Here is a 27,108-nt window from a genome sequence, read left to right as displayed (position 1 = left end):
CCAGGGATGGAGACACCATAGCCTCTCTCTGGCAATCTGGTTCAGCATTTGACCACCTCCACAGTAAAAAAGTGTTTTCTTGTGTTCAGATGGAATTTCATACGTTTTAATTGGTGCCCATTGCCTCTTGTCCTATCAATGGACACTACTGGGAAAAGTATTCCTTCCCTCTCATCATGTGGCTGGGACATGGATGCATACACATCCATAAGAACACATGCATAAGAACTCCCCTGAGCCTTCTCCTCTTGAGGGTCAACAACCCCAGCTCTCTCAGCCACTCCTCATATGAAAGATGCTACAGTTTGCTTAAGTGCTTCCTAACCTAATTCCCCTCCACTGAGGGTAAGTCTTCCTTCCTCCAGACTTTCCCTTTTGCATCATCCAAGAAAATACTGTCAAATATTCACAATTTAATTCACGCTGCAAAAGCTTTGTATGTATACATGTATACATAAGAGAGAAATAGCATTCTGAAAGTTTCTCACAGGCAATATTAGAAACAGTTGCATGGAAGCTAAAGAATTAGGCACTACATAGACCTGACAATAGTGTATAGGCAGAGAAAAGGAGCAAAGAGCTAAACAGAGAGTTATTTTATGATTTTTGTGGAACATTCACATCACTATTGCATGAACATCCTCATGTGGCACGTTTTCTCCTTTCAAGTATGGTTAAGGAAATCTGTCAGCAAATAGTTTCAACCTTCTTTGGACTTGGAGAAAAACTCAAGTTACATATGCCCTCATATGCTCTCTAGGAATAGCTGTGCTGAAGCCAATGAGACCACAGCAATTTTTAGAACGATTCATGTCAGGATCTCAGCTTGGCACAGTAAAATGATTCTGCACTTCATTTTGTTGTTCAAATTACACCAAAACTCTGTTCTGTTGTCGTAAGATATATCATCAGGTTCTGCACCGACTAAATTGAACAACTAAAATAAATGAGTCTCTTCTAAAGCATTTAACCTATCCTTTACTTTGTAGGCATGGTATAAATTTTAAGCACCTCAGTTGTGCCTGGCCACTGTTCATGACAGCTTTTAATGAATGAAGATTGAGCAGCGAAGATTTCTAGCCAGCCAACAGTCAGCTTCATTCATGTTAATTCTAGGAAGAACTTGAAAATGACTTAGCAATTTGAGTAAATGATGGGGAAGACACAACAGACAGGCTTCATAACTATAATGAGGCAAACATCGTTAAAAGCTTTATCTTGATCATGCTTCCTGGTTTCGTTCAAGTTCTCCAAACAAACAGTCCACACGTTGCATTACTGACGCATCCATCTCAGCCCTCCGGCTACTCCCGTGCCGAGCAGGGAGCTGGCAGACTTTGCTGGTTCCACCGGGGACAAATTGACATTCCCTGGAGAAAAAAAGCAGTGCGGTATCAATCATTTACTGTTTGCAACTGAAACCGGAAAATATTGCATTAAATAAGGCAGTAGAGTTATCTTCAAAACTTTTTTTTACATAATAAAGATAAGTAATAGAGACCAGTGTGTCAAAACACACACAGTAATACAACACTATTGAAAAAAAGAGTTTATACAAATAGTGCTAGTTGGTTGTCTCTTGCCATGGACATCCTTTAGTATGAGAAGATAGACTCTCAAAAAATCTGAAGCCTGTTTGTAGACGTGCTATGGAAATGTTTTCCAGAATAATTTTTCACCTGCTTTTTTATAAACTGTTGAAAACTTCAAACTTAAATCATACTTGTTAATCAAATCACATGCTTGTCATGAGAGTATAGCATTGCTGGCTGCTTCTGCACATATGCAAGTAAAATCTGAGGTGTTTGGCTGAAAAGCAGTTTCTAAAGGTACCTCATTAAAGAATTTCCTGAATTTATCTTAAAGCTAACATAAAGAACAAATCAACTCTGAATTCAACTAAAGATGATTAATGAATTTTTACAGGCTACATTTTAAGCTTAAAAAAATCAAATATCACATGCATTAATCACATTATCACATACATTATATCTCTGCCACAGAATGCAGGTGTGTGTGTCAACGCTCTAAGTATGTTGGCAGACAAGTTACGGTTCTGTGGTGAAAAAAACAGATGTAGCTTACTTGCATACTGTGTTTTATTACTATCTTACATACATTAAATTGACAAACAGCTCTGATGTGTGCTCTCATTTTATATGAACCACAATAAAATGTACCTGTGACAATCCAGAAAAATATCAATTGCAACATATGTCTTTATTATGAGCATACCTATTATTATACAAAATATATAATCAACACCCTGTATATCAAAAGAACTTCTAAATCAATGTTGTGTGTATATATATATACATGTACATGATGTATACAAAACATTGATATTTTAGGAACTGCCATGGTTAGTTTTTACATGTTTGGTATCATTATATGTAGATTGTAAGGTTGTCACAGTATGTATGTTAAGTATTTTAATAGACTATGTATTGTAACACTTGGGTGGGGTTCTTTTGAGGGGCATAGGTACTTGTGATGTGTTTTGGGTTCAACAGTCCTTGCAGCAAACAAGTAAATCAACAAAAAAATGTGTGGATATGTGACACCTAACGCAATGCGTTGATTTTAAGATGAATTATTTTATTCAGGAATGCGGGCAATGCATTTTCTGAATAGCTTAATTCCAAATAAGTCATTCCTTCTGTAAAAATCAGTGGCCTACAGCAGAAATAGAAGTACCAGAAGTTTGCTGTACTTCTGTGTACAGAAGCGTACTTCTGTGTGCAAGTACATAGTGCTAACACGACAAAGAGCACCCTGTTTGGCTCACACAGATGCGATGGCACCTTCCCTTCCAAAAGGTCCTTCTTCATTTGTAGCCACAGCACTCACAGGGAAGTTACCAGTTCGTGTGTTTCACACCTAGACTGGCGAGAGAGCAGACTGCTTTTAAGTAGAAGGAGTCAGCATAATTACCAGGCTAGGAAGTGAGATGCTCTGGGTGAGCCTAAAAGGAAAATATATTCATTTGTAGCTCGATACATTTATATTTTCGGCATTTTGCCGTATATGCTACACCTGCCTCCTCTAGAAATAGCACCGGGGGAAGCGCTCTGCCCCTCTCTTTGTCACCTGCAAGACGTGGTCGGAGGCTGCACCGGTGATGCCCCGTCAGACACCAGGCACGGCCAGCAGCCGGGGAGCCGGGACCGGGATGGCAGCAGAGAAAATGCTCCTCAGCAAGCCCTGTCACCCGCTGTCGCCCACCAGAAAGGACAAGTGCAAGGATAAACTTTAACCTGCCAAGGAGAGTACTGTGGCTGTGCCCACCCCAGATGAAGAACAGCGTGAGTCCTCACCAACACAAACCAGTCCCCACCCCAAAAATGGTGCTTTCTAAGTAGGAAAAAAGTAAATTCCCACTGCTGCAGCAGGGTTTGCTCTGGCAAGTGGTGTGGCTCTGCTCTGGCAGAATAACGGCATCTTTCAATGCTGCCTGGGAGGCCCAGCTGTCAAGGTGAGAAAACCAATTTTTTTAATTTTCAATGCTTTTCCCTCCATATTAACCACCTAAAGGAGATGCTGTTTTACTACAGGTGCACTGGTGGGTTTTCATTTGACACCAGTTACTACCCCTTGAGATTTTATTTTAAATTAACCAGTTTTCTGGTGGAATTCCCTTTTATCCACTACTGACACAAGGTGGCTTTGAATCAAGATTTAAAAGCATAAACATCTCTCTCTTATAACTAAGCTTTTACATTTTTTTTACATTACTTCTTATTTTTATTTTTAAAAAAATCTGTAAAATATTAACATCACCTTCTAGAGTCTCTTTGAGATGAATGCCAGTAATCTGTGCCTTTCAGCATATAACATTGCCAGAGGTATTAAAATGAAGGTCTTTCTAAAGGTGTTTGGTGACTGATCTCCCACTGGTGTTGTAAGAATTAATTAGGTAATGCCAATACAGCATTATATAAATGCTAAGTATTATTGTTGACAGACTAAGGTTGTCAGTGCTGAGTGGCAACATGAGCTTTTTTATGGTCACTTGGCTCCATATCCAAGCAGAAGAGACCTGCTCTCAGAAATGACATGGTAAATCACTCTTCCTCACTTTTCAGTCTTTCTCTTTCACAGAATTACTGAAGATGGCACGAGTCATACCGGAGTGTTTTTGTGAAGTCCAAGAAGAATTCACAATAAGCTCAAAATCAATTAGGTAGAAGTTTCCTCTACCGTTAACTGAATTGTAGAGCAATATCCCACAGAGAGAAGCGTCAAGTCCCATTTGGCTGCTGCTCTGCAGCCAGGCACTATCCACTCTAGGATCCATAAACCAAAACCGGGAAGGGCCACAAGGCACAAAACTCATTTTTGCTGTACCACACATTCAGAAACTGATACATTCATGGTTCCAGCCCCCAGAAGGAGTCAATGCAAGCAGTTGTAAATGTGTATTGAGCTCATATTGCAGTTGCACAAATTGCGATTATCAGTCTTAAATGACGAGTTTTAGCCTTGACTGCTTAACTACTCTGATTCAAGTAGCTACTCTTCAGTGTGTTTATATCTTTATATTCTAGAACATACTGTGCCAGAGCTGATTTTCTTCAATTTATATTATTTTAGCAAATATAATCAGCAGAAGTGATGGATTCATTAGAGAGGCAATTAAAGAGGTTAGAATCTGCAAAAAATTATAAACAGTCATGTGCACATGAATTACGGGCAGTCTCTCTCTTTTTCTCTTGTTCCAGCACGCACAATGTGCTGAAACATAATTATTTGAAAACTTCCTGACTTCCACTGGGGAAAAATAATGAGGCTGAGCATCACATAGAATTCAAACATGGCAAACTGCATTCCCCTTCATTATAGGTTGCTCTCTTGCTCATCCCTTTCTAAATGTCTTGATTTTACATATTTTCCATGTCTTTATCTAAAGTTGCCTCTTTGCCAAGCACCAAAAAATGATAGCATATGAGAGACACCAGCATATCTCACAGCAAAATAGCAATCGGGTTTTCATTTTTCACCTGAGAAGACCCTTGGGAAATAATAATGCCTTAGCAAACCCATTGCTTTAACTTTTATTGTACAAAAATGCCCACCATGTTTTACCTTCTGCTAGTTCCCTGTCACAACAAAAAAAGTGAAAATAAAGCTTGTCAGTCTAAGTGAAAGAAAACCCAGGAGATCAGACTAAATTTTGCCTGTTGAATTAAAAGTACAGGTCAGGCCCTACCCTTATGATTACCACCTAACAGACTGTTCAAAAAGGGGAACTCAGACAAGCAAACTGCATTAAAAATACACACACAATAAATGCTTGTGTAGAAACAGGATGCTGAGGCATCACCTGCAATGAATGAAAAAGTTCTGAGAACCAGAAAAGAGGTCACTCATTGCACGAATCTTAATATTTTTCTGATTGTTTCATCATCAGGCACAATTCAAATGTTAATCTAAAGATATTAAAAATAGATAAATTGGCATTTCCCTTTGAAGCATTTTCCAGAAGGTCATCACCTTCACTGTTGGAGGAAAAAAAATTCTGTTATTTCCAATTTAACATTACATGGGTTTAGCTAGCGTTCCTGGTTTCTCATTTTGCTGTTCTCTGCTAGAATAAAAAACCCTCCGGTAATCACTATTTTCTTCCTACTCGTTGTACTTCCACTCTGTAATTAAATACTCTGTCATCTTGTTTTAATAAGCTAAACTCTGAATCTTTACAGTCTTTCCATTTTCTTCAGTTCTCTTATTTCTGAGGCTCTTCTTTATGCCCTGCCCTGTGCAGCATCACCATACAATGCAAAGGAGGAAAAGTCACCTGCCTTCTAGTATATGCTGTTTCCCTGTTTCTGCCTCCAGTCTTAGCCTCTACAGCATCACAGCTAAAATTCACTAATTATTTTCTATGATCCCAACATCCTCTGTAGAGAACAGAAGCCTGTTTCTGAATAACATCCAAATGTCTGGGGAAAAAAAAGCTTTCATTTCATTTGTATTTCCTACTTCTGCACAGGCAGTTTTGCTTTGACTGTACTAATAGATATTTCATTTAACAGGGATCTGTTTTTCTACACAGTCCAGGTTGTTTTGTACAACTGTCCTGCCCTCTTCCTTAATTACCATTCTGCCCATCTTTTCTCAGCCGCAGTTTTTTTCAGCAGAAGAAAACATTGTGCAGTGTTATGGCTTAGCACCAGCTCCTGCAAAGCTTCAGTACAAGCATCTCCATTTGAGGGCAATTCCCTTTGGTGATTGTTTTTGTGGGCCTGCCAGTTAGGCAGGTCTTAATCCATGTAATGCAGTATGCTTGAATTACTCTGTATAGCGTTATTTTTTTAATCGGAAAGCAACGTTGTACTAAGTCAAGTGTCCAGAATATGCCCAAGCAGACTACAAGTTTGGTAAATAAAGGAATTTGCATGGAAGTAATCTCCTCCGAGAATGAAAACACAGTTGTTTGACCATTTTCTATAAAATAAAATAGAGTTGTACTGATTATACATGTATTTCTTAATCAGTGGAATACCAGCTTTCCTATCATATTGCCTGGGAATGAGGACATGCATAATTCTCCACAGATATCTGGGTCATCCTACCTGACATTTGGAAAACTGTTACAATATTAGCACTCAGAATTCTTTGATGCTCCTAGTATGCCACAATTTAGTAATCAGGGATTACCTCCACCAGTTTCTTCAGGCTAGTGAATGCAAGTTGACTGGCCCTATTCATTTGAATTGCCAACCTAATATCAAATTTGAATAAACATTGCTAATATGCCAAGTTGCTGTGCCCTAGTCCTCTTCCCTTTGCTGATCTTGTAACTTCCAATGTATTTCTGCAGAAAGTAACCCAGAGAGCTGTGCTGAAATAGTGTGATAAAAAAATATTCGTAATGAAAGATGCAGTTCCCCAAACCCAAAAATGTACAAGCACTGTTAGTCCGCTGATTAATTTGTTAGCTGTGCATACGAATGAGTGACTGAACATGAAAATACTCAGATTTACAAGTTCCAAAGTTTGTGCTTTTTTTTCCCAAGAAATTATTAAGAAGTTTTCCTGTCACTATGGCATCCACTTTTGGAAAACAGTGCCTATTGCCTAACCTCTTTTTAATCCCCGTGATCCCCATGCTTCTGTGTGGCATTGCCTTGGTGCCAGATTAGCTGAGACAGTCTCCACCCTCTTGATCTCCTTCAAAAATTCTCTTTGGGCAGGGTCTCTTGTCCGAATATCTACTTTAAATCTTATGTTCCTGGATTGCTGCGTAGTCTAATAATTATGGATCATGATTCTTATCCGCTCATGACTCACCTTAATTCATTCAAACAAAGCCTTTTTGTGCCATTCTTTCCTGCAGTTTATATGGCACACTGAACGTGCTAGAATTAATTTAATTTTATGCACTATTTTGTTGAGAGCTGGAGTGAGTGTTGCTATACAGAAGACTGCTTTATGGTTGTGTGCAGCACAGTAAATGCCCACCACCTTTTGCTTGGAGACAAGAAGTGTGTGGGCCTCAGTGATACATTGCCAGGGGATGCAGGGTGAATGTTTTCAAGATGAGACAGGGAAACAATTTGTGGAATACTTCTGTATCGCTCACAGTTAGTGTGTAGGCTGCTGCCAAATGCTGGTTATTGTCTTCCTTCCTGAAGCAGTACCGCTCGAACACTGCAGCACAATGCTATTTTCAGCGCCTTGACGAGATGATTACAATGTAAAGTCATGCTGCGTGACCAACATGCCAGGTGTTTGCTGTTCTAACTCCACTTTTATTACTTCGGGGATGAGAGAATGATGAAGGGGGGGATTGGAGTTACTTAGGAGATTTTCCAACAGCAGGTCAGCTTAGATAGCTGGGCTATTTTTGCTCAAGGCATTGGTAAACTGTATACGTCCTTTTTTCTGTTTTCCATTTTACAAGCAAACTGTAGCAATAAAATTAGCTAAAGTAAAATGCGGTTTGTTAATTTCCAAAGCAAAGTTTGCACTTCTGAAAGGTTCAGATAGTGCCAAACAGATAGGATTTTCCTCTGCAGAATAGGTATTGAGAAGGCTGCAGTGGAGCAAACTCCCCAAACGACACAGCATACGTGCTCACTGGCACACAGTGGGGTAGAAGGGAGAGGAGAGATGTAGTACAGATACCTTTTCCTTTCAGACCTCAAGTCCCCTGCCAAGACTATAAAAAGTGGAAAAATTAAAGACGGCCCTTGTGATTCTGTTTTTTAATATGCTTTCTTTTGAGTAGGAATTCAAAAGAGATCCAAAACACTCCTTCAAAATCAAAGAGCTGTAACAATTGATAATTAACATGTTTTTTTCTGAATGTATGTTTCATATACTACAAGCAAAAGACATAATTTCCATTCTGATCTCATAGCAGCAAAATTTTCCAAAGGGTGTCTCGTAACTAACTGATAAATACAAATATGTTTCAAGATATTTATTTTAAATCCAGAAACACTCAAGTCTGACTTCATTGCTGGATCCAGATGCATTTCAAGATCTCTGGCCTATATTACCAGTTTCTCTTTCTGATGGAAATGGGTCAAAGTCCAGTATGAATGGGGCAACAGTGGATCCTTACACTGATTTTTTTTTTTTTTTTTCCAGGCTTAGGAGTTTAAATACATGTAATTAGTCCCAAAGGAAAGGAAGCACTGAGGATATTAGGTAACAGGGACTTCAGATATTCTTTCATAAACTAATTAGTCTAAGGCCAAACTAATAAATGCAAAAATAAATGTACGAATCTCCAGACAATAAAGATGTCTGTACAAAAAAATCAGTCCCAAAGCCATTTGTGATATAGTAAACTAATATAAATAGTTCATTAAATTTGAGTCACAAATTTTGATTGCCTTTGAAACAAATTTCTGGAAAGTTTCATTACAATTCTAAACTTGAAAAACCCTGTAGATCACAAAATTATCACACAGTTTAGGAAAAAGCCTCGTGTTGGTAGAGGCATCAGAGTAAGAAACAAGCTTTTTAAAGCTCTATCATTAAACTGTGGCTTAATAAAACATCAGTGACCCACCTCCCATTGACACAAAAAGCTTCTTTAGAACAATTATATGCATTCAGAAGGGCTCTGACAGTGACCAAACCAGCTCAGCAGCCTGAAACACCTCTACCTAGCCTTAGGCTCAACTCAGTGCAGATTTACGGTCTTCTAATCTTACATAACCATATACGGCACTAGAAGTGGGAATTATCTTTGTCAGGGTTGTGAGAGCCGAGGAGAAATTCACCAAACCTACTAGAATTTGATTATTCATCTGCACAGTCATGAGGAATACTTGGCTGCCAGATTTATGCTGCAGTTGGTTATGGTGAAAAAGGAAAGACAACGTGAGCTGCATGATGCCCCAGTTCCCTGAGCTTCACTGAGCCGGTCACATACATGAACTGGGCTTCTCAAGTTTGAAGAAGTCTACAATCTCAACAAACAAGCAAACTTTATGAAATATCTCCCATTTTCAATCAACTGTTGTCATGCCCAAATATTTAGCCACCAGTTACGATCTTGATGTGTTTGTTTCAGTAGGAGAAACTGTTGATTTGGGCCAGATGATGTTTCTCTGATGAAATCCTGTGTATTTGCAAAGAATGTACACAAAGTCCTGTTTCCCTGAATGTGATAGGAACAAACAGCAGAAGGTTATTTCCTTGCTCAGAAATCCAGCTCTCCTTTTTCAGTAGGTACTCTGCTCAACAGAAGCTTTTTCTCTTGGCTTTCTCCCTGGGCCACCCACACTGCCTATTTGTTTTTTCCCAGCTTTCTGATTACTTTTAAACACATAGCTCCTATCAGTTGATGTCTCAGCCAGTGAATATATAATAATTTCCCAGGAAAGTTCTTTGTTCTCCACAAATTAGCTCATGCTTCATCTTTTCTTTGTAGGATAACTGCCTGGGTGGTGCCTTCTACTGTTTTCAGCAATTTTACTTTGTACAGGAGCTCAGCTGCTGCTTCTTGTTTAGACTGAATGGAGGGTGCCCACCATAACCAGGGGATTAATGAGGCCTGGAATTTTCTGCAGATCAAAGACAACCTTTATGGCAGCCATTAACATCTTCCAGCACGGCAATAGCATTCCTGAGAAAAGTCAAAGAAAAGCTGATAACGATCAAGCCGCAACATCACCTAATCACCTGTTTCTCCTGGTTGTAGTATTTCCCTCAGGTTATCATGCAGAGTTACACTTAGGACAGAAGATTAAGGGGGGGGAGGGGGAAGTCATTTTAAAGGTAACAGGAAAAGAAAACTGAAGGACATATAACATAAACAAAAAATAGACCCGGGAGGAAAGGGAGAGAAATAATAAGATTGTAGAATTCCATAGATAAACTCCAGCATCTATGGGCTCCAATTTATATGTGGCAGTAAATGAAAAATGGCCAGCTGCAGCATGTATTGTTACTTAGTCTTCTCTCTACCATCCCTCTGAAAGCGATTGCCTCCTAACAGCTCCTAAACTACGGTAGTTTGGGGCCGGGTTTCATACAGTCAGCAGGAATTAACATTGGTTTATCATTTTGTTGCAGGGTGAAACATTCCAGCAGTTCAGAAGCTGCTTATGAAGAAGTTAAGTCTTCCGCTCATCAAGGAAAACAACCCCGGTCAGAGAGATGGAGATCATACTCAGTCCATCACTCGACTTTAACCTGCTGGAGTATCTATCAGAGGCTTAAGACAGATGGATATTTCCTGGTAAAAGAACTGTGAATAGAATGATCTCAGCGATGGGAAAGGAATTAATGATCTCTGCCATTCCCTGTGTCTGAGTAATGAATAGAAACAACCCATCCTTCTTTCACCTTCCTTTCCCTCCAGAAAACATGGGGAAATAGAAACCCAACAAGAAGAAATGTATGTTCTCTAGAAGACATTCACAGTGCAGTGCGCAGGGAGAAGCGCAGAAGTTTCCCTAGGTAGAAACCCAAACGATATTCCCCAAATGCTTCTTATTTGCACAAATATAACACCAGCAAAGACGGCAATTATGCTGCTGGAAGCACCAGTTTTCCCAGACCAGGAGCACAACAAGCACATATCTGCAGTCTGTACTCCACGGGCATGCACAACACCTTTGCTAGGCTGGGCTTGCCGTGCTTGCTCAGAAACTCTGCGCCCGGCAGCTGCCTATCAAGTTCTAGCAGCTGGATGTCACATCACGGCCCGAGAGCCCTAAACCCACGCTTTATGAACCGCAGCGAGTGTGGTCGCAAAACTGCAAGGTATTTAGAGGAACATGCATGTACAAGCTTCCAAAACCAAGCAGAAATACAGATTACTTGTTCCTTGATATAATCCCAATAACCTGTATCTTTTTGCAGTGGAGATAATACAAAAGAAATAATAACAAACAGGATCACTTATCTACTGTTATACTGGCAACCTTGCTCCTTCGCAAATTAGTCTGGGCAAAGCAGTAATAACTATACAGCACTGGGTTTGTAGTAGCAGTAGTTCATAGGACAAGTTAATTACTCTTATACCACGCATTGCATTCATGCAGTGATAAGGCTTTCAGTGAGCCTGATGTCCAAAGTGTCAGCGACAGTCTAGATAAGCCTGTGAATAAAACTGGAAAGTGGGCAAATAACAGAATGAAATAGTAGCATGCCTTACCTAGGCACTTTTGCCCAGTTTTATACTGCTATTTTCATTTCACTTAGACAAGTCATTTTTTTCAGTTAATTACCTGTTTAAATGTCTATTCATATTTGCAAAGAATGCAAATAAATAATGATAAATTAACAGAAATAAATTTGTTTAAAAAAAAATAAATCATGTTGCAGGTTCTTTCAGTTTCAGATTTGAAGACTAAATGGATAGGCAGATTCACAGACTCAAACTACCCACAGCAGGCTCAGTTTAAAAGGGCATATCTGATACTCATGGTTTGGTGTCAATTGTTTTGAAAACTGAAACTGGGGATTAAAACCATCTTCAAATACTAATAAATAAATTAAATAATGAAAGTAAATAATAAATATAACACTTTAGTGGAATAATTTTCTTTCCTATAACAGTGTAAAGAATCTTCTCAATAAGAGTGCTTAATGTTTTGTTATGAATAAAAAGAAAAATCTATGTCCAGCATTTTAGAGGTTCATAGAGAAATTTCACAAAGAAAGCGGGTCCGGTTTCAACTGTGTTAAATAGAAACAACTTTGATATTTTTCATAATTTGATCTTTTTTATTATCTCCATTCTGAAGCAGGCCAGTTTGTACGCCTTCTTGGTACTTTTCTGCAAGATCACCAAAATGACTGAGGCTCATGAAGCGTGAATCATCTGGCAAAAGCAAGAATAAGAGCATCTAAGGTTGCCACCAGATGGATCCTTAAGTTTGCTGAGCCTCAGCGTATCTTTTAAAGTTGACAGGGCAGTGGTTTGGCTGACCTAAGAATACATAGTGCCTAAGCAGTAGGTAAGGTATAGCCGTAAGCATGCCAGAAATGCATAACTGAGGGGGGAGTCATCTGCTGGCCAGGTATATTAGTGATGATTTGTTGACAGATTTAGTCATTGATTCACAATGACAGTTTTATAGTCTCCTGTGGATGGGTGAGAAGCAATGAGAAATGATCATCTTGGGATGAAGGAAAAACATGACAAAACAAGCCCAGGTTGTTATCTCTCTCAGGCAATAGAACAGAAACTCCATGCTCCCAGGTTTATTCACAGGTCTATGTGAAAACCGCTCTTCTTGGAAGCATGCGGTTCCCACTGGAGGTACAAGAGGGGAAAGGCAACACAGAGGAGAAGCAACAGACTGAAGACTGGGCCTGCATGGCAACAACTGAAAGGAAAAGGCAATTTTACTTCTGCAAAGTGTCCAAAAATCAGCAAACCACCTAAGGTTGGAGTAGCGAGAGAAATAGAATAAGTTTTAGAGAGGCTACAGAGAGCTAGTGGGATTCCTCTTCACTGGTTGAATTGCTGAGTACCCTGCCAGAAAGCAGTAAATCCAAACTCATTTCCTTCTTCTGCCAGAGGGGAATTCATCTCCCTCCAGCATCTCCAGCTATAATCACTTGGCTACGTTTGATGGCTGATAATTTCAAATATTTCTCATTGTAGGTGTTCCACTTTGCCTGGATTGCTTAAATTGACACAGAGAGGATGTGAATGAAACACGTCATGGTCACACTTAGGACACTTAAAGGAGGTGGGCACTTACTTGAGTCAATCATCACCTGCCCAGTTGAACACTTCAACTCAGTCCCTGGATCCAGAGAACCAATAAAAAATATTACATGCCTCCATCTAAAGGATTCTTTCCACCCAGATGGCCTCTAAAGCTGGCTGTTGGATGGCTTGGGTTGTAACCTTAATAGCCAAATGTTAAGAGCAGTTTCGTTCACGGCCCTGAAGCACTGAGAAGAGCCTGGCTACGTCTGCTCAGCAACCTCCTCCTGCATTTTGGATGGCTACTGTTGGGACGCCTTGAAGCCTTCTCTTTCCCAGCTGTTTTGTGAATCTATCTTTGAGAATTACTTTTCAAATTAAAACCTATTCTTCAAATTCATACCAAGCTGTCTGCCAAACTTCAGTAATCCCCCATTTTGCACCTACGGTCTGCACAGCAACCTCCTCTGCTGAGTGTGCAATCTGGGCCAGGGCCACGCACAGTCACAGGGAAAGGACGGCGAGGTCTTGTCCCCCAGTGTACACACTGAATACCTGGAAGTGGCACATTGTCCAGCCCCAGGGACAATTTTTTTATTCTAGTTCTCACTGTAGCCTATAAATAGGACCCTAGGCTGCCCACCATCTCAGGTCTCTCCTGCCAGATTGCCATCTGAGAAGATGGTGTAGGAATCAGGTATAACAACTGTATTTCTTAAATTTATGCATGAAGCAGATCTCTGACTCCGCGGTTGAGGCCAGTTTCCATCTCTTCTGGCCTTGGGAGGGCTTGAAGAAACGTGACCCATATACACCAGGTACATAAATATATCGTCCAATTCTCTTAGACAATGTGTGCTTTGTATGTGAGTGGAATATGAGAAATTAGGAACCATGCTGTTCAGTAAGAGCATATTCTAATGAAAATCCAAGATGTGACACACACATACCACTTGTTTAAAATCTATGCAATGGAAGTAAATTCATGGGAACGGCACTTACAGAAATCAGAGCAAAGTCTAGGAGAATAACTATTATAATCATTTTTATTTCTACCATCTGTTTTTATGCAAAGCAATTCTTGTGAGGACAGGCACTTATCAGAAATTTTTAAAATTCTGAGGAGAAAATAATATGGACAAGCACACATAAACGTCTCTGAAGATTAATTGCTAGCAAAATTACCTGACCTGCTTCATGTGACTTTTGATTATTTAAAATTATTTTGGAACACAGAACAGAATGTACTTCTTCTCATTTCCACCCCCGCTGTTTTTATGGACTTGGTGCCATGTATCACAACTACACATTCCTAGTATTGCTCCACAGTAGCCTCTTCCTACAGGTCTTTCTTTGCATTCTTGTCCGTGGCAGGTACACGCTTGTGTGGGTAATTAGGCACTATTTGAGCAAAGCAGGGGTACCCTATGTGACACACTGTACTCGATATCAGTGAGGTGCCTGGCTTCAGCCTGGTGGAAAATTAAAGAATAAACCCATAGCTGTTGGAGAGACCTGACAGCAGTTTTGGTTCAATGACCCACTTCAGGCCAACCATCACGTTACCCCTCAGAATATTCAAACTGGATTGTCATTTTCAAGACTGTATGAAGGGCGTAAGTCCCATTTTTCCAAAGGACTTTGGGCCACATGCAGCTTACCTATTTTTATCGCCTCATTCAGGCATTAAGTTGATATAAACATACAGGCCCCAGGGATACAGCTAGCAGGTGAGTGAAGGTTCCCAGCACATAGTTTTTTTAATTTACTGTTTGCTTACTGCTACAACTAGGTAGTCTAGGCACTGAACTTACTTTGCAAAAGAAGTGACTAAGTTACTTAGTCTGTATAAAAGTGTTTTTCTATCTGTTTACGCTATATATTCTCTTTCATATAGTCTTCAGTCAAACAGAATCTGAAATTCATGTGATTACTGAATTATTTAATAACATACTTCTATTAAGACTAATCTGACACTTAGAAGTAATGCAGTATCAAGCCTGTCATGCATTTAAAAATGACTTCAGAAATTCTTTATTGTGGTGGTTTTTTCCCAGAAGCTTCAGGTGTGGGGAGGAAGCAGGGGAGTTTACCTCCTGTGTTTAGAGGACATAGATTGTCTTGCTCCAGAGTATGTCCCCATGGCCCTGGAGCAATATTTTGTTCTCAGAGGAGTCTGAAAGTCTTGACAGAACCAGCGTTAATTGGATGATGTAGCTGTCTGAGAGGAGGATTAGGTAACAAGAGAGTTTGAAATCCCTGTGGCTTAAAATCCCTCCTTATGCATATTTAGACAATACAGTAATCCCAGTCACTGCCTAGGAGCAAATTAAACAGGATGGCACATTATAAACACCTGCATAAATCCATTTTTTTTCCTGGTTTTGGTGCATTTTAAGGGAATCTACTGAAAGACAAAAACCTAGTGGGAAAGCAGGGGAGGAAATCTATTTCTGTAAGAGTTAACCCGAACCAGGTAGTTTATGATTGTTTATTGCTTATCTTCCCTCATTACACTTTCATGAGAGCTGTTTGAAGACAAGCAAGCTGTGTCTCCTACTGTATGGCAGGGAACAGATTGCTGGCACTCAGTAACTAGTAACTAATAATAGTGATAGACAATTAAGTCTTCAACAAGGCACGCCTGCTAGCCAGTAAACATTTAGCTGCCAGGTAGCTGACAGATGGCCTTGCACATAGCAAGTTAAGATACCTGCTTTCTGGGTGTTTTTTCTCCGTCGGTTTGCTAGCGGGTGTCCCTGCACGCTGCCTTTGCTGGGAGGAACCAGGCACCACGGGGCAGGGTACGGGCTCGCCGTTGGCATCAGCGGGCAATGAATACTGCCAACGGGAAGCTCAGGGACTCTGAGAACCTCTTGCAGCTGAAATCAATACCAGTGCAAGGTTAAAAATGCCTGGAATGAGAAGGTTATCCTTTGACAAAATATTTTCATGTCATTCCTTGTTTCAAGACATTGCAAAAGCACAGGCTAGTGCATTTAATCAACAACTCACAAAGAGCCGGTGGGGAAGAAGGTTACAACTCCCAGTGTGATCTTTTAAGCAGTCTGATGTTTCCTAACAATGGAGAGGAAAAATCAATTGCGAAGCTGTTTGCCGTATTTCAGTCACATAGCTCCAGCCTTTCTCACTGGCTATAACATACACAGCTGACTTGGGAACAGGGAGATTTGAGGTGCTGGAAGCAGCTGAGAGTGGCCAGTTGAAAAAATCTTACATGCATTAACAACTGTGTTTCACATAGGCTGAGTAAAAGCAGGAGGATTTCAATAGCAAATTACGTATTCATGGCTCTCCCTTTTAATTTGCATGATTTTCAATGCTTATTTACACCTCGATGGCCAAGTTTGATGACTGGATGTGTAACATGAATGGACGGGGAATCCTGTGTGCACCCCATGGTGTCTCCGGTGCTCCCCTGAAGTTCTAGAGCCTGCCATCCACCTACCTTAGCTATTTTGCTTCATGGGATTTAATGCACACAGATGTATTTCCTACCCGCATTCCCCTACCTCCATCAGAGAAGTACTCAGGAAAGAGGAGAGCCAAGAACCGGCTGCTGTAGCTGTCAAAGCAATTTGTGCATGATAAGAGCACCTGTTTTACATGGTAATACTGCCAAGGGATCCCATCAGAAACTGAGGTCCCTTGGAATAGGCACCATACAAGTCTGCGAAGAGAAGCAGCCCCTGTATTCATGAGCTATAAATGTAATTGAAATTAATGAAAAGTGGTTGGAAAAAGAAAAAAAAAGAAAAGCTTGACTTTCTGCAGGTCACTTACACAAGGTGCTGCTCATAACATATTGCTGTATTGCATCAAAGCTTCATTTAAATTTTCCACAAGTTATGCAGAATATCCCACTCTGCAGCTCTGTTGTGCCACACAGAGCAGGGATTTGCTGTAGACTGCGAATCCTTTTTGCTGTGAACTGCAGGCCTTAACTACAGCACAAAACATGTCAGCACCCTAACCACAAAGCTGGTTTCCAAAAATGAGGTAAACTCAAAATTCTTCAGTCAAAAGGCATGAAAGCCTCTGGCTTGCTCAAAGTTTATCACTCATTTCTTTCTTCAGCTAAGCATAAAGACTTATTATGCTCTCTTCTGTCCTAGGGTAAATCTGAAGTGTCTTTACTGAGATCATCTCTGTTCCTCTGCTGCCCTCCTGATATGCAGGAACAAAATAATACTTTTTTTTTTTTTTTTAAATTTCAAGAATATTTTTACACAGCCTAGAACATGCCGACAATCATAACAAAACTCATTGAGCTACCTCAGAAGGATGTATATAGAACTACACCCTAACAAAAGCCTCTCTGGAACAAAGTGACATTGACAGCAAGAAAAAAAAATACAAGAGAAAGTAAGATTCTCTAGAGAGTGTCTTGTAGGTACACAATAAGCTTCTGCCGGTGTCAGACCTTCCCTTTCACAATCCTGTAGGAAGCATTTAAACAGGAGGAGGGAGAGGCTGCATGTTCAAGAAGTGTGCAGATGGTCTCTGTATGTGTTTCTTAGAGAAGTCACCTTGTGACTCTGTCCTACCAATCCCTCCCAAAAAAAGCAACCAAAACCAAAGCTCGCATTAGAAGTGTTTGAAGATCACAAGCTTCTCAGTAATAAAGTCACATCATAAAAAAAATGACATTCATTCCTGTGTCTCCTACTCTGCCTTGCTGGGCCTATCTGGCACGTCTGTAAAGTGGAACGCTGTCCAGGAGAAAGGATTTCCAAGGAGCCTTAATCTCTAAATCTAACCCAGGATTTCCTCACTGAGCAGAGGCAGCTCAATCTCTAATACCACCCCCGCCGGTATGCCTTTGGGCAGTGATGCAACCACCAGATGGTGGCATTTCCACTACATAAGGTACGATTATGGCATTTGAATTGGTACATAATTAACGTGATTCACACCACTGGTAGCATGTGTGTAATTTTCCCTCTAAAAGGCAGCAGTGTTTTAAAACGATCTATGACTATAAACCAAAGGACAACAGTCTTGCAGGACAGGCTCAAACTGTTCACCCGCAGTTTCCACAATACCTAGCAATACCAGGAAGGCAGTTGGGAATTAGAGAAAACTGGCTCTGAGAACTAGCAATGACAGGCAGAGAGGAGAATTCTTCTCCTGGATTACCTGATGACACCCAGGTCATGGCCCGGAGATGTCTCCTTCTTCATTAATAACTGGAGCTTACATACAGCTCAGGAAGAACTGTTGCTTGGGATACAAGAACTATAGCCGCTCCAGTGGGGACAAGGAAGAACCTCTCTATCTACATATCTTACAGTTGCTTTCATTTCTTCTTCCTGAGAAGTCCGTCAGTGGATGTACCCCACAAAGGGACTTGATGTGGACAGAGGAGAGCGGTTGGATACTGCTCCCTCTACAGCCTTCTGCAAACTGCCACAGGCTTCCCCTTGAAAAATAACTTTATCCACTTAATTTCAAGCTAACTTCTTGCATTGGTTTTACACATCATCAGGGGCTCAAACAGCTGTGGCCAGGAGTAACAATGCAGAGTAGCATTGTTCACCTACACATTTTTTGGAGCTGAGACTCCTTTTTATTTGACATCCAGGAAACAGTACTGTTGTCTTTATAAATTTTTACTATCTTCTCTTGTAACTCCTAAGTGGGTTTTGGAACATAAGGCTGAAAGAGTCTTCCTAGGTCATCAAGCGCATTGGTGACCGGTCTCCTACTGTCAGTCCCTCAATAGTTACCATATCTTGCCCCTACTATTTCTTGCCCCTACCATTTCTCTACTGGGAAACTATTTCAGGATGTCAGTCCTCTAATGGTTAGGAATTTTCTTCTGTTTTCCAGACTAAATTTGTTTGTGTCTAATTTGTACCCCTTTGTTCTTATGCTTATGTTAATATTTGGGGTATCAATGTTTCACTTCTCCTTCCTGATCTTTCCCTCCTAGATTATTCCATAGCACGACGCAATTCCATCTCAATGCAAAATAGCGATTGGCAGATGTCTACATGAAGTGAATAACAGATCTCCAAGAACTCCTAGAGGACAACTTTTATCGCTCTCTCTGTTCCCACCCCTTTTCCTCACACATGCATTTACTCAGAACCATACACGCTGTGCACAGTAATATGGAAAGAGTATTTTATGGCTTTCAGCTCCTTACACCTCTGCCCCAACATAGCTGCACTATCAGAACTCTCTAATTTGAAAAGGGTTAAGCCAGAAAAAAGAGCTGTTTTACGCCCATCGTTGTCTCTCTTGTGAGGGGTGGCTTTCCACAGTTCTGCTATTGTAGCCTGCAATTGCAAGAGAAGCCTTTTGCCAGTAGAGTACACCAGTATTCTCGTATCAGCAAAGAACTCCTTGTGTAAATACAACCCTGTTCAACATCCTGGCAACCCTGGCACAGAATGAATAGAGCAAACAACCTGCTTCCTCACCCCTGAAAATGGATCTGAGCGCATGAGCTGGTGCTGTTGGGCAGCTGGAACAGGCATTTCTTGCCTGGTACGCCCTGTGTCGTTAATAGGCGATTTCAAACTGCAGGGCTGTAAGCTGGAACATTGAAAGAACACACAATTAACAATGAATTTTTTAGTGCAATTTAACTGAGAAGCCATCGACATTGTTTCTTCTGATTAGTTGCATTCGTTGTGCTGTTTCTGCAGTGCCCACTTCTCTGTGTTACATTTGCAAACTAGGAGACAGCGTGAACAAGAGCATAGAGCTGAACCTCAGGTTTACCCGCCTGGCACTGGAACGGTGTGTGCAGGGAGAGGGACATAACAAAACTTTCCTGAAAAACTCTGTTGAATAAGAAAAGCTGTTGGAAATCTAGGGAGAATAGGGGCAAACAGCATCCAGTGTCTTTTATTAGAATACTGTGGAAATTTGGATAGAGAAAAATGACTCCCCTAAGACTGGAAATCATAAAAGCAGGTATTACTTACCCAATTTAGCAAAACTATTCCTTCTCTTTGAGAGCTTTTACTGACTCACAGGAAATGACTCTGCAAAGTGCAGTTGCCAAACTGTGCAGGAGCTTTTATGTGGAACAAGGGCAAGTCTGGTCTCTGCTTCTCAATCTCAAGTAAACTGACTGTGGGTACAAGAAGCAAACATGCCCAGGGGGACTAACCAGCAAACAGCAGATATTCTTCTGTAGATTTTATTTTATTTTGTATTTTGTACTGCAACAAATGAGAGCACATCCCTGAGAACCTGAGGAATGCTATTGTATGTTTGAATATAAAAGCAGAACTCAGGTAAAAGCCAAAAGATCCCTCCAGGCATGTTGCAGTGCACTCCAACAGCAGAGTGCATTGGACGCTTAGAACAAGGTAAAACTTTCTTCCCCTCCTTCAGCTAATGTGGAACAGAAAAGTGCTCTTAGGACACTCAAGAATATTAAAACTTAACCCTTCTGGAGTTAATACTAAAATCCCATTTTATTGCAGTGCAGCCCTTATTTTACTTTACAACTGGCAAAATGTCACAACAGCATGGTAGATCATTACTCTCAAGTACTATTCCAGTTGCCCTGGGTTTAAGTCTGCACTTCGGATTATTGCCTACCCTTCCTCTGCCTGTTCTCACAGATACATGATATGCCTTCCCTACCTCAAATGATAATGGACATCCAAGCTTTGTATCAAGTGTTGAAGCTACCTGTCCTTATCTTTTATATTTTGCCACTTGACCCAGAAGACCAGCGTATATGAAAAAGGGCCTGTTTTGCATCACTTACCCCATTGAACTAGTGAAATGATATGTTAGCACCATTCAAAGTGCTGGAAATCATGTCATTGTCTTTAGTGGTCCAGGATTTCTCTTTAAAAGGTTTGGCTTTGGCAGTTATCTCATCTTCTCCATTTTATTATAATGAAATTAGAAATAACATGTCCATTAATTCCCTCTCTTTGAACAGATTATAGCAAGAACTGTCTCCTTCATTTTGCTGCAGCCTGAGATGTAAAGTATTTAGGAAACAAGTTCTCCAAAGCAGTCAGTAGGTTCAGGTTCCGAGTCTGATTTCAGGCTGTCCTTTGCTTTATAACTTTCAGAAAAAAATAATCTGTACCTACCTTAAAAAATTATCTTTAAACTCATTAAACAATAAAAACACCCCTAGGACTTAACAAGGCAATCAACCTGTGATTATGGGGTGGCAACTAGATAAAGCTCATAAAACATATAGAAATTATTAAATTATTAATATGGCAGTACCAGTATTATAGAATATCAATTCCATAGATGCGTTTAGTGACAAAAGCTGCAACCTGTAGTCAAACTTAAAAGGCCATCTTTTCAGGTGAAAATGCACTGAGCAATCGCTTAGCTAAAGCTGGAAAAAAGTAGGGCTTTCTTTACTGCTGAATGTGAAAGTAGAAAATCCTAGGTAATTGCATTATTTAAGAGCACAGAGGTGGTACAGATCAAGAAACGTCACAGAATTACTCAGTAGGCAGCTGGGGGGGGAGCGAGGAGCATACTTTCACAGCAGCTGGAGGATTGTGTTCAATGTGGCTATCAGAAATGCACAAACAGCACACTCGGCAGCAGAGAGGGAGAGATGCTCCGTGACTTGGTGGAAAGATAAGGAACTCGGACGCAGAGACTCAAAACCCAAACAAAATTTCTGCAAACAGAAAACAGAAGAAAAAACGCATCTGGGAATTAGCAGCTTTTTTTTTTTTCCCCCTAGATCTTCATGTTTTCCATGTTAGTAAAATAAAAACTAACATATTGCTTAACGTCATGTAAAACGTGTGTGCGTTTGTGTCTGTACATACTCTCACACCCTTGAGAAGCAAGACCCCAGACTCTGCGTCTCCACGGAGCAGTGGCTCAGGGCAAGGTCCGCCTGAGCCCCAGGGCAGATGTCACTGCTCCTGGGAGTGCAAAGCAGCAGAGCTTTCCTCCCACCAAGGCATATCCCCCAGATCCAGGTTACGGGAAGGAGCGATGCTGCTGTCTACCTAAGCGAGGGAAAGCTGAAGATCATGCAGGTGGGCTGGACTGACACCTACGTGGCAGCCTGGCGAGGGTCCAGCTGGGGAGAACGCTGAGAAGATTAAACCCTTACCTAAGGTGATTAAGCAGAGTCCCATTTACTTCAGCAAAGCTATGACATTTTACGCTAAGGGAGGATGTGGCCCCGTTTTCTTCCTTTGTTTCGTGTTCTTATTCACGGTCCACGGGAAGGCTGAGATTGCGATCACATTACGCCTTGTTCGAGACACGCAGACCTGTACACCTGCTGTTACTCACTGTACACCTTCCTTTCTAGTTCACCAGGTTTTTAATTGTGTGCTTTCATTTTACGCTTATGCAGGGACAAACATGTCTCTTTAATTCTACCTATTAGCATTGTCCTCTAATCCTACCCTTAAAATAGCAGAACAAAGGCAAGAAGTAAAATCTGTTTTGCTTGAATGAATCCAGAATGTAGTTTTTTAAAGGCAAAACACCAGGCTTTCATTAGCAGAGCAGTGAGTCACCCTATCAACTTTACCCAGAATAAATAAGAACTGCACCAACTGAAATTGAAACTGTGTGCTTTCCCTTAATGGGCAAGTGTCTCTGAGGAGAACCTGGTGGGAGAAAGTGATCCAGCTTTTTGTGATGTCATTTCTTTCTCCTCAGCTGTGAAACTTTCTGAAATAATTTTTTTGTGTTCCTAGAAACACAAAAGGCATATAAGATGCAAAACAATACTCTGTTCTTAGTTGCTAGCAAAACTAGTCTCTATCACAAAAATTTTCATACTAAGGGTATTCTTACAGTCATTCCTGATATTACATCATTTATTATGATGTAGTAGTCTGTGCTGGTTTTGGCTGGGGTAGAGTTAATTTTCTCCACGGTAGCTGGTATGGGGCTGTGTTTTGGATTTGTGCTGGAAGCAGTGCTGATAACCCAGGGATGTTTTCGTTCCTGCTGAGCAGTGCTCACGCAGAGACGAGGCCTTTTCTGCTTCTCCCCCCAGCAGCGAGGGGGGCACGAGGAGTCGGGAGGGGACAGAGCCGGGACAGCTGCCCCCAGCTGCCCCAAGGGATATTCCAGCCCACAGGACGTCATGGGGGAAGACGAAGGAAGGGGGGACGCTGGGAGTGATGGCGTTTGTCTTCCCAAGTGACCGCTTTGCGTGATGGAGCCCTGCTGTCCTGGAGATGGCTGAACACCCGCCTGCCTGTGGGAAGGGGTGGATGGATTCCTGGTTTTGCTTTGCTTCTCTGTGCACAGCTTTTGCTTTCCCTGTTGAACTGTCTTTATCTCAACCCACAAGTTTTCTCACTTTTACCCTTCCGATTCTCTCCCCCATCCCACTGGGGGGGAGTGAGCGAGTGGCTGTGTGGGGCTGAGTTGCCGACTGGGGTTAAGCCGCGACCGCCTTCTAGGTATTTAAGGACTTAAGTCTTACAAGTGTATCAGAATTTGGCCTGAACACTGGATTAAAAGAAGATGATGGAAGACTGCTCTGTATCAGTTGCCTATCAGGGATCAAGGCTACCAAGCAATCACACCAATTCTCCAGAACCAGACTTTGGCTTGCCTTTGCTGAAGTTTTCACTAGTACACAGCTGTGTACCATAAGGATTTGGGATGTGATTTAACTGAAAGAACTGACAAAACAATAGGTTTGTGTCATTATCTACTGGCCCTTTCAATACCTGCTTGCTTGCTTCAGAAAGCAAAACCCACTGAAGTTACACATTCCATTTAACGTTATGCAAAAACTCATTCAAAACCAAATACTTAATAATGTATTTGTAAAATGCTTTTTTTTTTTTAGTTCATTATAAATATTTCAAAATTACATCCAAATTTACCTAGAATGTTAAGGAGTTTACTTACATTCATAGCTGTTATTACACCTAAATAATGTTACCTTCCATAACTGAAATTCAGTGGCATGCCCAGAGCAAAACACAAAAAAAAGTCTCGAGCATGGTAACTACAGCCTCTTCAATGAGTACCATTTTATGTAGTCATTTTACCTTTGTAAGGCTCACAGCTTTTGCACTTACAAACGTCTGGGATTCATCTGTTTGCTGGCCAGTCCAAATGATTTGCCTAAGATCTTGTGAGGTTATTTAAAATTTCCTTCTAGGAAGCCCAGCAGCTTCTGCCTTGTACTATTTGTGTATGCATTTGCTGTCATAAGAAACCTTGCTGGCTGCCAGCTGCTGTATCAATTCCTTGAAACAGCAGACAGGCAGGACAAGCTAGAGCAGTCAGAAGGTTGCTCTAATTGAAGATGGGACACTTATTTGGCAAACGACTCCCTGACTTAGCGCTAACTATTCTTTGCTCACTCCGAGTTTGCCAATGCAAAGGAATGTCACCATCGTTGTTAGAGATGGAGAGTCACACTAGAACCTTATTTCAGCATAGACTTAGTCTTACCTGTATATTTCCAGTGTTTCAGTCAGTTTTATGAGCATCTTGAGTGATGGCACTTGCACATTTTCTGTAGGAATGTACTCCACCATCTGATACATTTCCTTTATTAGAGAAGTTACTGTTGTTCATTTTCTCCATGTAAAATTTAATCCTCCTCTCTATATGACAAGACTGCTTAGGAGGGCTCTAAAAGTTTAGGATTCTCTTTGTGGTCTGAATTATATGGGTAACCCAGATACTTCTAGGGCTTTTTTCAAAAGAGCCCCTCAGCACTGAAATTTCCTTCATTTATAGATAGCTAACACTCCACTTATAATCACACCCAAATCCAGACCAGGTATACTGAAGACTAGCCATCCAGCTACTCTTAATGCAGGCATCCATAAATGGATGCCTGTGCTGAGAAATCACAGATTTCCTTTTCAGAACTGCAAACTATCAACATTACAACCGAAAAGGTAAGTGCTCAGCACCTGTGTAAGCCAGACCCTTGTGGTACCTCAGGCTGGATGTTCATAACCCGGGGCAGGGAATATATACGGATGTATTTGGAAATGCAGACTTTCTTCTGTTGTGCTAGCAACAAAATTGCTCTGGCAGCCATTTCTTCCTCCATCATCTGTGAGGTTCTCCTCAGCATTCCCTCTAATCCCATTAGGGTTTGTGGCACAGATGACTGGGAATTCAGTGCAACAGTCAACTCTCAATAGCAACCAAGAAAGAATCCCTTCAGGCCAAATGTTCCCACAGGTATGTACACTCAAATCCCTCTAATAGCCCTCTAAGCCTAAAGGAAATATTTTAAGTGACAGAAGGAGGGAAGCATTTGTGTTCTGTCCCTTCGAGCATGATTACAGTCATCGTTTGAGGCCTGGAAATTGCAGGGTATATTTTTCCATTTCAGAATAATTCTTTCAGATGTTTCATCATAATCTAAATTTCATCAAAAGTGGACTATGGCAGAAGAACTCGATGATGAGATTCACTTTGGGATCTCCATGTTTTATTTCTAGTTCACTGTCTCCTAACTTATTTATTAGTGACATTTTGCAACATCTTACGTCACTTGTGACTGCAAGCCAAGACGTGATGTGACTAACAGAGAAGGGAAATCACACATAATGAGATACAGCTAAGTATAAATACCCACCTTACTTCAAACAAAGAAGAGGAGTCGAAAGGAGGGGAAAGAAATTCTCTGTGACATATATTTTTAGACAGATTCATGAAAAAGTCATTTTTGGAATGGTTTTGATTACTCATTTTAGTCTTTCAGAGCTTCAAGTACATTGTTACAAGCTGTCTCCATCTGTCAAATCTCTCTTAAGTGATGCAGAGATCTATGCAGAGAGAAGAAAGAAATACCAGAATTTCCTTAAAAAGCTCTAGGCCAAAAACTAACTATTTTAAAAATTAAGGTTGGTTTTTTCTCTTGATTTTTGGGGTTTTTTGGGTTTTTTCTTTTTTTTTTTTGGCCAGCCAGCGACTGCTAGTACAGTTTAATTTTCCTATATCCAGACCACAAAAAGAGGAAAGTCCCTAGAGAAGCTTTACATTATAGACAAACCACCTGTTGTGTATTTGCTTGCCCTGCTTAACTAGCTCATGTTTGCTAAAAGCCAGTAGTCTTGGATTCATTGCTAAAAGGAAAACTGCTTTAAAGATGGAGGCAGCGGTAGTTACTGGGTCATTCCAGGTTGGAGAAGATAAATGTGTGAAATGTTTCCATATATAGTTCCTGTGCCTTTGAGTGTCCTTTTTTAAAAAAAAAAGATCAATAAAGTAGAAAATGAGGTAGAGAAATATTTTTCTAAGCTTTATTGAATTTTCTGGTAATACCTGCTTTCAAGCCTTCTACCCCGATATTGATTTCTGAGAGTGTGCATATGTAAGAGGTATGTGCACATCTCTGCGTGAGTCAGTTGACAAGAGAAAGGAATGCCAGCAACGGTGGGAACCCTGCCTCCCACCCCCATGCCTATGCACTAGCTGCTGAATGCATTTGCAGATTGCGGTTATGTCTCATAGCATAACAAAATAAGCTCCGAAAGCAAAAAATAATCAAATGGCCCTCAGCAAGCCACTGCTAAGAAGTGTTTTTGCATTCTTTGATTAGCATCCACAATATTAGTAGAAAAACGGCCTCTAAAAATAAGCAGATGAGATCGTGCTACAGAGGTGTTTAACTTGAATCTGAAAATGCGAAACATCCAGTACCATGTACTGATACTCTCCCCTTACTGTTTAACAGCCCAAGGCTATCCCTGCTGCCTACTGCTGGGTAGCTACTTCCTTTTCCTTTTCTTTTTTGCCTTGAGGTCACTTATGAGTCTTATATTCTGCATTGCCCTGCCTGGACAATGACTGCAAGAAATGTAAGCAGTTGTTCCTGATCCATTTGGTGACTCTCTGATAACTTCACTGCTCCAGCACTGACTGTGTAAACAGTTTTTCTGACCACATAAAATTCAGTGCATTTCTTACTGAGAGCATCTATTCATTCAAAGAAAATAGTATAAATATCAATGGAGAAACCAGTGTGAATATCAATGGATGAAGTCTAG

Source organism: Harpia harpyja, chromosome 23 (assembly GCF_026419915.1).
Source record: "Harpia harpyja isolate bHarHar1 chromosome 23, bHarHar1 primary haplotype, whole genome shotgun sequence".
In the NCBI taxonomy this organism is placed as follows: Eukaryota; Metazoa; Chordata; class Aves; order Accipitriformes; family Accipitridae; genus Harpia; species Harpia harpyja.
The sequence above is the reverse complement of the archived record's forward strand: the minus strand, read 5'-3'. Positions refer to the sequence as shown.